Raw genomic sequence first — 10,736 nt, 5'->3', positions numbered from 1 at the left:
TTGAGATGAGGTTTGTTAACACTTCCGTGAGAACAGATAACAAGAATAGACAGCATTACCAATAAGACATACATAAAGCTTGAGAATTACAACAAGATTTATGAAAAAAAAAGAAATCAAAATGATTGAAAAGTGTTAAGAGACAGGCAGGAAGGCAAAACCTTGAATATTATCCTGTCTCTGAATGAAACAATTACAACTATATATTTTTATGAATCATGTTATTTAAATATCGTTTGACAATGATTACAAAAACATCTCATATTCAGCAAATTAGTACAAGGTTATACAGGCCCACACACACACACACACACACACACACACACATTTACGTACACACACCTCTACACAAAAACAGAAAATTCAATGTACTTAGGAGGTAAAGCTTGTTTCTCCTTTGAAATAGGCCTGATGCCATGTAATGAACTGCTTCTTAAATAGCTGGAGGATTTGCATTCCATATCGTAGGTCCACTGACAAAAATTGATTTTTGGGACGGCAAGGTTCTGGAAAGAGGAACAGCATATCAGTTCCCATAATCATGTCTACAACTAGTTAAAGGGATGGTAGGCCTATAATTCTGGTTTAGAAGGTGGATTCAGATTTTAACTTTTTTGCAAGATAATTAGAAATCACTTATGAAATATTAAAAAGCATACAATTCTAAGAAGATTCCAAAGTTTATTTAATGAAAATCGGTTTTGAAATGGCTGAGATATATGCAAAAAAGTAAAACAAAATAGTCCTAATAAAAAGGTGGGTCCCATCTTTTATTAGGACCTGTATGTTTTTGGATGTCTCTGCAATTTTAAAATCAATTCTAATCAAATGAACTTTGGATTCCTTTTTATTGTTTGCTCTTTAATATTTCATAAGTTTCTCATCTCACAAAAAAAAAAATGTTGAAAACCTGAAGCCCCATCTCAACAATAACTATACCATCCCTTTAATATCTAACTCAAAATTATCTAATAAACGGAGGGGTGGGATAAGTGTCAGTTTGTTTCTTCTTTGATTTAAATTTTTAAACCATTTTGAATTTGGTGGCTGACTCGGAGCTGAGAGGGTAAAATGCGTGAAATTGAATGACCGGAATATGAACATGAATGACACAATCATGACCTTGTTCGGTAAAACCTGTAATAATATTAATTTTAAAATAGTTGATTCTACATATAAAGTTTTGAAGATGAACATGTATATGGCAATCATTTCACCGCTATAACAAAAGTGAATGTTTAGCCACATTCTGTCCGATGATGTCCGATGAGGTTTGCTTCGCTATTATAGTGCATCGTTGTCATTCTTCATGACGCAATAGCTTACGTGTGAAATAAAGAGGAGAGAGGCATTGACCTACGGAGACATAACTCGATGTCTTTAACACATATCACACCAGAGTCCTGATCGCCGTAACCGATAAAAAAGGGGGCTTCTGGGTCTGAAACGTATCCCCATTTGACTACAAGCAAGGAGGTTTGAGAGCTGAAGTCACCAAGCTGGTCATCTATTACTCCAGTCTTCAAACAGCTGCCCCTTAATCTAGGGATGTAATAAAGAATTCCACACGCGCATTTTTACCTTTGATCTCGGCGTTTGATGTCCTTATCTTTCTGAGCGATGTGAAGATTCATTTTCACCTCCAACAGAAGTTTGGCTGTGTTTTGTTTGTTTATTCGTTAAATGAAATGAAATTTCCCTGCACGAATGATAAAACATACCAAACAATAAATGGTCAATTTCGTCCATTGTGTGCAAAGTGTAAGTCAGAGATGCATGTTGTCAAAAGTGTTTGAAACTGAGCAGCCTGCTGGAGAGCCAATGTTGCACCTTTCCGGTTTATTTAAACAAATAAAACCGACATGGTATAGGTCCTAATCTTCAAGTATAATTCTTGATAGATTGTAGTGGTGTCCGAGCGCGCCCATTTGATTTAATTTTATCTTCATTTCATCAATCTTTACGAATTTTCTATGATCTTGGCACGTCTTAACAGTTATAACACTATAATGTATAGGCCTACCGCTCATGTTTTGCAAGGATAGGAAAGGCGAAAAATAATTACCATCATAAAGACATGATATCTTCTTTTGAGAATGACTTGTCATTATGCAATGTGACATAATAATGCTCCCCGGGTTCGCCTTGCCGGGGGACGTGCACCTTATACTTGGCTGTCTTTTTTTCCCCCTCTTTACTGCAAGCCTTGTTCTACTTGGCAAAGTGGAAAAAATATCAAGTTCATGTGAAAAGTCATAGACTTTATAGGGAAATTGAAAGAGATACGATGGTGTGGAATAGAGTTTAACATGTTTTCCGGACAGTTAGAGTCCCAATTACAAATGCAAAAGTGAAGAGAACATGATTTCATCAGCTAAAAACTCACTCTTTGAAAGGTTTATCATAATACTAAGCGTATAAGTCGATAGATCACCTGTTATCTTTTTCCAAGATATCATAAGTGCCAGAACTTCACTTCTCTATAGATTTAGGCTATTTGATATGAAGGACTTACAATCGTCTTCTTCGAGTGAAAAGAAGATCATGGACGAATTATGCATAGGAAAGCAGGAGACTTTAGAGACACGACATTTACTCATCTAGCTTGACTAATACTATACGTGACTGTCATTACGTTTCTGGAAAACATGCTGAAATGTCGAAATCTATAACTTTCCTGTGCTTATACGGATTGTAATAAAAACATAATTTTTTGTGTTTGCTTCACTTAAAAATTTCTTTCTTTCTCCAAATTAACTTTATCCTATACAGTGATGTTTCCCTTTAAACCAAGAGGGGAATTAGGGATGAGAAAACACCAATCTTTCTTTTAAATCTTCCTCTCCCTTCATCCATCTTATAAACATCCTGTCCAGTTCCTCTGGTTTTGTTTTCTGTTTAGGCGTGAACGTCACCTCAGACATAGACGATAGATGGTCTGCCAATAAACAACATTGTCTAGTGTCTAATCACATGGCTATTGAATCGGTTTGCATTTCTCATCGAGGGATTCTTTTCAATAGCCGTGGTTTACGGTAATGCATTATGTAGTCTCGACGCTTGTTGCTATGTGAGGCAAGAGCTATGCCAACTAAGAAGGAAAGAAGTACACACAAACATTATGCTACCCCGGGGTCGTCTTTAGTCCTGCGAATGTCTCCCTGCTATTAGCATGACAGCCATCTCTCCCTTCCACAACATAAAGGTATAAACTCCTATACACGTTCTACTTGACCAGATACAAACTGAAAAGTAACTAGACCTATAATTCAAGTGAAACGTACTAGACGTTTTATCGATATCGAATATGACGTGAGGTTGTGGAATATCAGGGTTTAACATATTTCTCCCAAACAATAATAACTCTCCCCCACAATTACATGACAAGCAAACTAATCATTCGAAAGGTTCGTTCCCCCCCCCCCCCACAAAAAAAAAAATCATTCGTTTGTTGAAAGTACACCTATGATCTTCTTTCTGATCTGTTTGCTGAAACTTCATTTCTCTAGAATGTATTGTGATGTAAACGGTCCGCGTATCTTCGTCGTTTTCATGTGAAAAGAAGAATATTTATTGAAGACTTATGCTCAAAGAAACAGATTTTCGAGGTCGCGCGGCTGTCATCATCTCCTCTTCTAATTTACCGAAGTGACTTGGTATGATATTACATTTCTGGAAAACGTTTAAAAATTGGGAATTCAATAACTTTTATACGAAATGTCCGGTTGTAATGAAACATCCTGTGCTGTGTTTGTTTATTGGAAAGTAATGTGTTCTCCTGTTCTCAACTTGACCATGGAGTGGTTTTCCTTTCCCTTTAAAGCAAGAGGGGACTGAGGAATGAAAAAGCATCAAGCTTATCGTTTTATTTTCCTCAGTTGTAATCCTTACCCTACGTAGGGCCAATTTATTTCCTTGGGCATAGTTTTTTAATAAGGCGCGAACGTCACATCCGACGGAGACAAAAAACGGTCTGCCAAAGGTGACGTAATAAACAATACAAACTATCCATAGTCAATGAAAGAGGAGCCAAACAGCCAATCGTTGCCCTCGTGACGAAATCCATCGTCCTAATTGGTTTTAACAAAATTAGCATTTCCCCAAACCCCTCCTTTCCGAAGCCAGTGGGTGCTGTAAACATTCCTAAATAAATGAGTCTTTTCAAAAGTTGAATTCCATGCAAATACGTACAAATCTCGACCTCTTGGTGCTATATATGTGAGGAAAGGAGCACACACAATGCCCCCCCCCCCCCCCCCGTCGGCCTACCGCTGGGCGTTCAATATAGATATTGTTTAGCATTAATTTTTCCCTTCCAGAACTTAAAAGTGAACTCTATTCCATGTTATATATTTGATAAATTGAAGATAGAGAAAAGAAAGTGAGTAACTAAAGCACATAGTATAACTTTTTCGATATCGGATGTGAATGAGGTTGTGGGATATAAGAATTTATAACCATGCTTCCCGAATAGTAACATCTCTCCCAAGTATAAAAAGGGATAAGTTACAAGCAAAACTAACTGCTCAAAAGGGATGCGTTCACAATAATAGCAAAAATACCATCTGTATCATTCCTTTGTGCCCCTATATACACATTGCACCTACTATCTTTTCACTTTTACCGATTATTATCATATTTTAAAAGTTTACATTTTCTACTTCTTTTTCATATCTAGGGCCTATAAGAATATCACTGAAGACTTGCGCAGGAGCAAACAAGAGGCTGTAGAGGCCATCCATGCATGACATCACCCACAATGTAATTTCCGCAATTCTGATTCGTTTAACACTGTACAGTTCAGGGTAAATAATGTGGAAATTTGAATTCCATAATTTTACTGTCTTATTGTTTGTCTGATTATAATGAACCATTCTTTGTTGTATTTGTTTAATATCAATTTGTATTTTTTCTTTCTTTCTTAAAGTCAAATTGATCATGGATTGGATTTTCCCCTTAAAGTAATAGAAGGGGGGAATTAGGGAAGGACGAAAAAAAAATCAAGCTTTCTTTTAAACCAATTCACCCGTGGCCCTTTCTATTCATTCCCCTTGGCTTTGTTTTGGAACAAGATGTGAAAGCCACCTTCGACACAAACGGTAGAGGTTGTCACAGATCGAATGAGAAGAAACAATAATCTCTCCTTGATGCCCATGCTTCTGCCGCGGAGGAATGCGCTCTATGTATTGCAGGTGTTGAATCTAAAAGACGAGACTTCATACAAGTCGTCACTGCATGCTCTACCGCAACAAACTCAGCGAGCAGCTGTTCGCTGCCCCTTTTTATTTTCGGCAGCAATATTTAGTGTGCATGCAGAAAATAGGAAACGCGAACAAAAATTAGTTTAAAATTGTGGGCCTATAGTTCCTGTAATGGTCAAAGCCATTAAACACGCAGAAACAAGCATGGATACATGTACTTAATCCAAAGATTTAGCATTCAAGTACTAAACCCGGGATTACAATACGCAAGATGGAGATACTTTCATTCTTCTTCTTTTTTTCAGACCCGAGGTATTCGTATATAACAAGAAGATTTTACGGAAAACTGAAAGGATTTGTTTGGCACCATATTATCACCACCAAGTTTCATACAGGATTTCGGCATTTGCTCTGAAATACAGCTTCAAATTGTTAATATCAAGAACGTCTTCTGAATTGGTCTCAATATCCAAACTCTCTGGAAGAGCGGCTTGGAGCACGGAACATAATAGCCAATGGAATCATGAAATAGAACCTATATAAGCATAAATGTGCACAAAGTGTGAAGGGATTCCATTCGTTTTCTATCACCTCCCATGATTGTATAGGCCTATAATAGTCAGCGGTATCATTATACATCAGTAGGCCCTTTATCTACTGAAGCAATTTCCATTTCTCATTAGTTGGATCCTCTAAATCGCCGAAGTTTGTGGAAATGCATCAGCAGTTACGTTCAGAATTTCGAGGATAGGTAATTTCGAGGATGAGCTCGTAGTTAAGTATGGGGCGCCAAATGTCGCATGCATGGTCTCTTTCGTGAAGTAGTTTGTTTTTTGTTTTCGTTGACACAACTGACAACGTCAGTTTTGTTGAAGAAATAACAATGATTTTTAACAAAATTATAACTTCTTAACGAAATTGTCATGTCATCGACGAAATAAAGAATTTCGTGACGAAAGCGACCATGGCGCTCCATACTTAACTATGATCTTATCCTGGAAGTTAAGGATCACCGTCTAAACGTAACTAATGTGTCCCAAATAAGTAACCATCGGACTTTCCGCATTGATAATTTTAAAAACAATTGAATAATCTAAATGCTTTTTCATGGTATGAAATTATAGCTTGCTATACCTATACATCCTGTAAGAAAAAAATGAATAAATAAAAAATGGAAAATCCCGCTCAATCTAGTTAGTGGTCAGGAGTAAAAAGAATCTCTGTTTCTTCAAAGTTTAACACTCGGATGCTCTTTGCATCAATATTATGAATGAAAGCATTTTGCTTACAATCAGCATTAACCAGGCAACCAGGGAGGTGTTGGTGAAGGAGAAGGAACAAGAATTTACCTCTCAACACGCCATGGGTACTACAAAGGAGAGATTTTATTTCTTCTCCATAAGTCGCCTCCAAGGTTGCCCTGTCAGTTGCGAGCAAAATATTTTCATTTATTTTATACTTATGCAAAGAGCATTCGAGTTCCAAACTTGGGAGAAATGGAATTATAACATGCTTTACAAAGATCCACATTTCTCCTTATGACCACTGAACTATAACTGAATGGGGCTTTGTTATAGGTAACAAGGTATAATTTGATACCCTGAAATAGCATTGGTTAGGGCCTACCGTCTGAACGTAACTAGTAGTTACGTTCAGACGGTAGGCCCTAACCTCGAGGTTAGGAAACCTCGAGGTTTAGCTCTTGCCCCCTAACTACGACGTTCAGACGGGAGCCCTTAACCTCGAAGTTAGGAAACTTCGAGGTTAGAGCTTGTAGTTAGGGACCGTGAAGACGCACTCGTAGTTAGCAAACCTCGAGGTTTGCTCGATGTTTCGAGCCACGAGAAATCTTATGGTTAGCGCTCTAACCACGAGCCGCGGGGGGTCCCCACTCGTAGTTAAGCACCGTGTGGACACAAAAAACAACGAACTCGAAGTTAAGAGTGACCTCGCCGTAAACTCCAGCCCCCCCACAATTTCCCTCTGCTTCCGGGTCAACCTCCCAAACGTACACCACAAATACACTACACATGAAAAACCTATGACGCACGACACAACAACATCATCTTTTCTTCCCATGCGCTTGATCTCTGAAACTGAACATGTCGAACTCGCTACTGTATTCTATATTCTTCTCCGACGCTAAAAAAGAAATGTTTTCGACGAATATCTTCATAAAGGCATAAAGTCATCAGTGCAGTGCTATCTCTGCATATCATGACAGAGAAAAAGAGTACCTGTAAGCGAGTCCGACAGGGTTGGACTAAAGAATAAATAGACGCCTTGTTAGCAATGTGGGCTTAAACTTCCGGTTTTGTGGTTTTAACATCGAGTGGGACCCACTCGTAGTTACGGGGGGCAGAAGCTTAACCTCGAAGTTTCGTAACCTCACAAAAGACAAGTCGACAAAGCAGAAAGGTAGCAGTTTCATGAACATCAGGCATACATAAGAGGGAAAATGGACTTTCAATGTTTATCATGTATTCGCAAAACAACCACTGTCTTTAAATTCATGAAATTGTCAATCAATTGCAACCACTGTTTTGGCCTATAACGTCATTATCACATAAGCATGTATGTGCATCAGTCACAACAACAACAAAAAATGACATAACCGCACTCAACTAGTTCTTCAACTTTCTTTTGGACAATGATACACTGTTACGAGAATACGACCTCTTTCCCCTCTATACACAACCCGTTGTATTCCTATAATCTACCCTGCCATTTTAAAAGTCTACAGGCAGAGACAATCGACGTGGCAAATTTGTTAGTTTACGCGGAAGCGTATTCAGCTTTCCTTATCAATTTAGTAAATTATTAGATATGTAGTTGAATCGTATAAAAAGGTTTACTCATTATAGGCCTATAGAATTATACAGCAGTCTCCATGCACGCTCGTTGCTGTGTTTGTTATAGCCCAGATGAGCTAGAGACCACCTTGCTATTCCAAAGGCAGGCAAGGGACACACTAACACACCAATCACATTGTAGGTCCTACTCTCCAGACTTCGACTTGTCACGGGTGTTTTCCTGCATATAGGCCCCTAGGCCTATAGTGTTCTTTTCTTCCTTTTAACTTAAAGGAAATCTCCACTCCTTGTTCTAAAATTTAGTTGACTACAATCTGAAACGTAAGGGGTGCAAGTCAAATGGCAGGATTTTTTTTTTCAAAATCGGGGGTGTAATAATTAGATGGCGCAGAAACCGCTCGAGTGAACAGGAAACGATGTCATCATTATTTACTCAAGATTATCCGACTCATGATCGGCCAAATAAAAGAAAAAAAAATCGGCATCATCTACAAGAACATCCTCAATCAACAATTTACACACTCCTCTAGCAGTGTGTGTGTGTGTGTTTATATTTAGACAGGCTGCTTTCACAGTGTAATTGTTGCATGCGCAGTGAATACCAATAATTATTCAGTTTTGATAGACGAACTATGTTAGGCCTATTATGTTTTCCACGGGGGGGGGGGGGGGCTTCCAAAATACATACCCCCACCCAAAAAAAAACACAAAACAAAACAAAACAAAACAACAACAACAACAGCAACAACAAACAAACAAACATGTAAGCACACTTGCCCCAGACTTTAGCCAGAATTTGTGGTTACAGTTCGTTATTTCGAAGGTTTGTAAATCCAAATATGAAATGAGGTTCGTAGTTCCGAATGTACGTTTTTTGTAATTATAGGTCCCTATAGACTAGTCCGAACATTTCGTTAATCTAATTTCGAAGGTTCCCTGATCAATCCGGAAAAATAAAAGTTGATAATTCCGAAGGTACGTTATCCAAAAATGAAATGAGGTTTATTCATTTTCGGATGGGATTGTGGATAATTATGTTCTGGCAGGTAACGGGATTACACATTGATCTGAGGGATAGTGGGCGTACACCTCTTCGGAATGAGGGCCGGAGGCGGGGGCCGGTGGGATGGGGGGGGGGGGGGAGTGAGGGGCGGGGTAGTGTTATCAGAGCGATTGTTGTCACCTGGCTACGAGTGGCAACGGACATTTTCGTCTTGCTTTTTGAGAAGTCGCTGGAGAAACGTGAGTAAAGGATGTAACGGAATATTTGATAGCACGCATAATGGATGCTCCTCAGATAATGACGCATGACTTTTAAGTGCTATCTCCAGACAAAGCCTTTACTTGAAAGTAAAAAGAAGAAAAAAAAAAGAATATGGTCATGCCAGTCACGTCAGCTCAGTCCCGTGTGCTTATTTTTGTGTCTCCCGCTGATCGCATTTCTAGTTTGAGTAGATAGTTTGTAGGGCCTAATATTGAATTACTGATAACTTTAGACATCTACTGCACTGCTAGATAGTAGGCCTAATAGTACTAGTGGTAGTAGGGATGTTTGTTTGTGTGTTTCTTCAAAGGTCAGTGCAGCTAGTGCTTATATGCTGGTGTTGGTGCTTGGTGCTTTGTGCTGAATACAAAGGACATTCTTCCCAGAGTGCCAGACACATAAAAAGTCGCAACCAGACTGTGGAATGCTCTGCCCCAAGATGCCTTCAACACTATCACTTCAGTGCAGGGTATTCAACTCCACTGGATGGAAATGGGGCGTTTTTAGTTGCACTGTAGAAAATGTAGTTATTTCAACCTGCACTGTACATAAACATGTCCACCACACCTAACTGCACAAGCGACCCCAACATGTTCATGTCGGGTTACTGGTTACAGCCGCGCCCCGGGGTCAGTCCACACCATGCTTGCCAACACTCAGTACAACGATACACCAAACGTGGACTGTGCTGAACAGTTCGTATACGGAAGTCTAAAATGTATTGGCATTTAATATGATCTTTTCCTAAAAAAAAACAAAAAATGGGAGGACATATTTTTCCTTGATGTTATGACAGTTATTTCTTTTATGTTTTTATTTATATACCGGTACTCTCTTTAAAAAGAAAAGCAGTTAGCCTTTAAAGGGAACGCAAACCCAAACAGCAAGTTGGATTGAGTGAAAGCAGTAACATCAGTAGAACACATCAATGAAAGTTTGAGGAAAATTTGATAATCGATGCAAAAGTTATGAATTTTTAAAGTTTTGGTGTTGGAACTGCTGGGTAAGGAGACTACTTGAGGTTATGACGTATGAGTGGACTACAATGTAAAGAAAATATAAGGGGAATTCAGTAAAAAAAAGATCATTTTTCATGAAAATTACACATTCCATCAGCTTGATACTGACATATGTTAGGGGTAGCACTTATCTCCCTGCCTTATGAAAGCGGTTAGTCAAGTACTCTTTCATTTTGCTAGAAAAGTTAATTTTTGTGGAATTCCTTTTATATTTTCTTTATATGGTTGTCCACTCATACGTCATAACCTCTACTAGTCTCCTCATCCAGCGGTCCCAACACCAAAACTTTAAAAATTCATAACTTTTGCATTGATTGTCCGATTTTCCTTAAACTTTCACTGATATGTTCTACTAGTGTTAATGCTTTTACTCAATCCACATTGCTCTTTGGGTTTGCGTTCCCTTTAAAAGAGCCGGTAGGGATGCTTATATGTGTGT

This window comes from Diadema antillarum, unplaced genomic scaffold (assembly GCF_040938485.1).
Source record: "Diadema antillarum isolate AM-2024a unplaced genomic scaffold, OU_Dant_1.0 seq00001051_RagTag, whole genome shotgun sequence".
Taxonomy (NCBI): Eukaryota; Metazoa; Echinodermata; class Echinoidea; order Diadematoida; family Diadematidae; genus Diadema; species Diadema antillarum.
The sequence above is the reverse complement of the archived record's forward strand: the minus strand, read 5'-3'. Positions refer to the sequence as shown.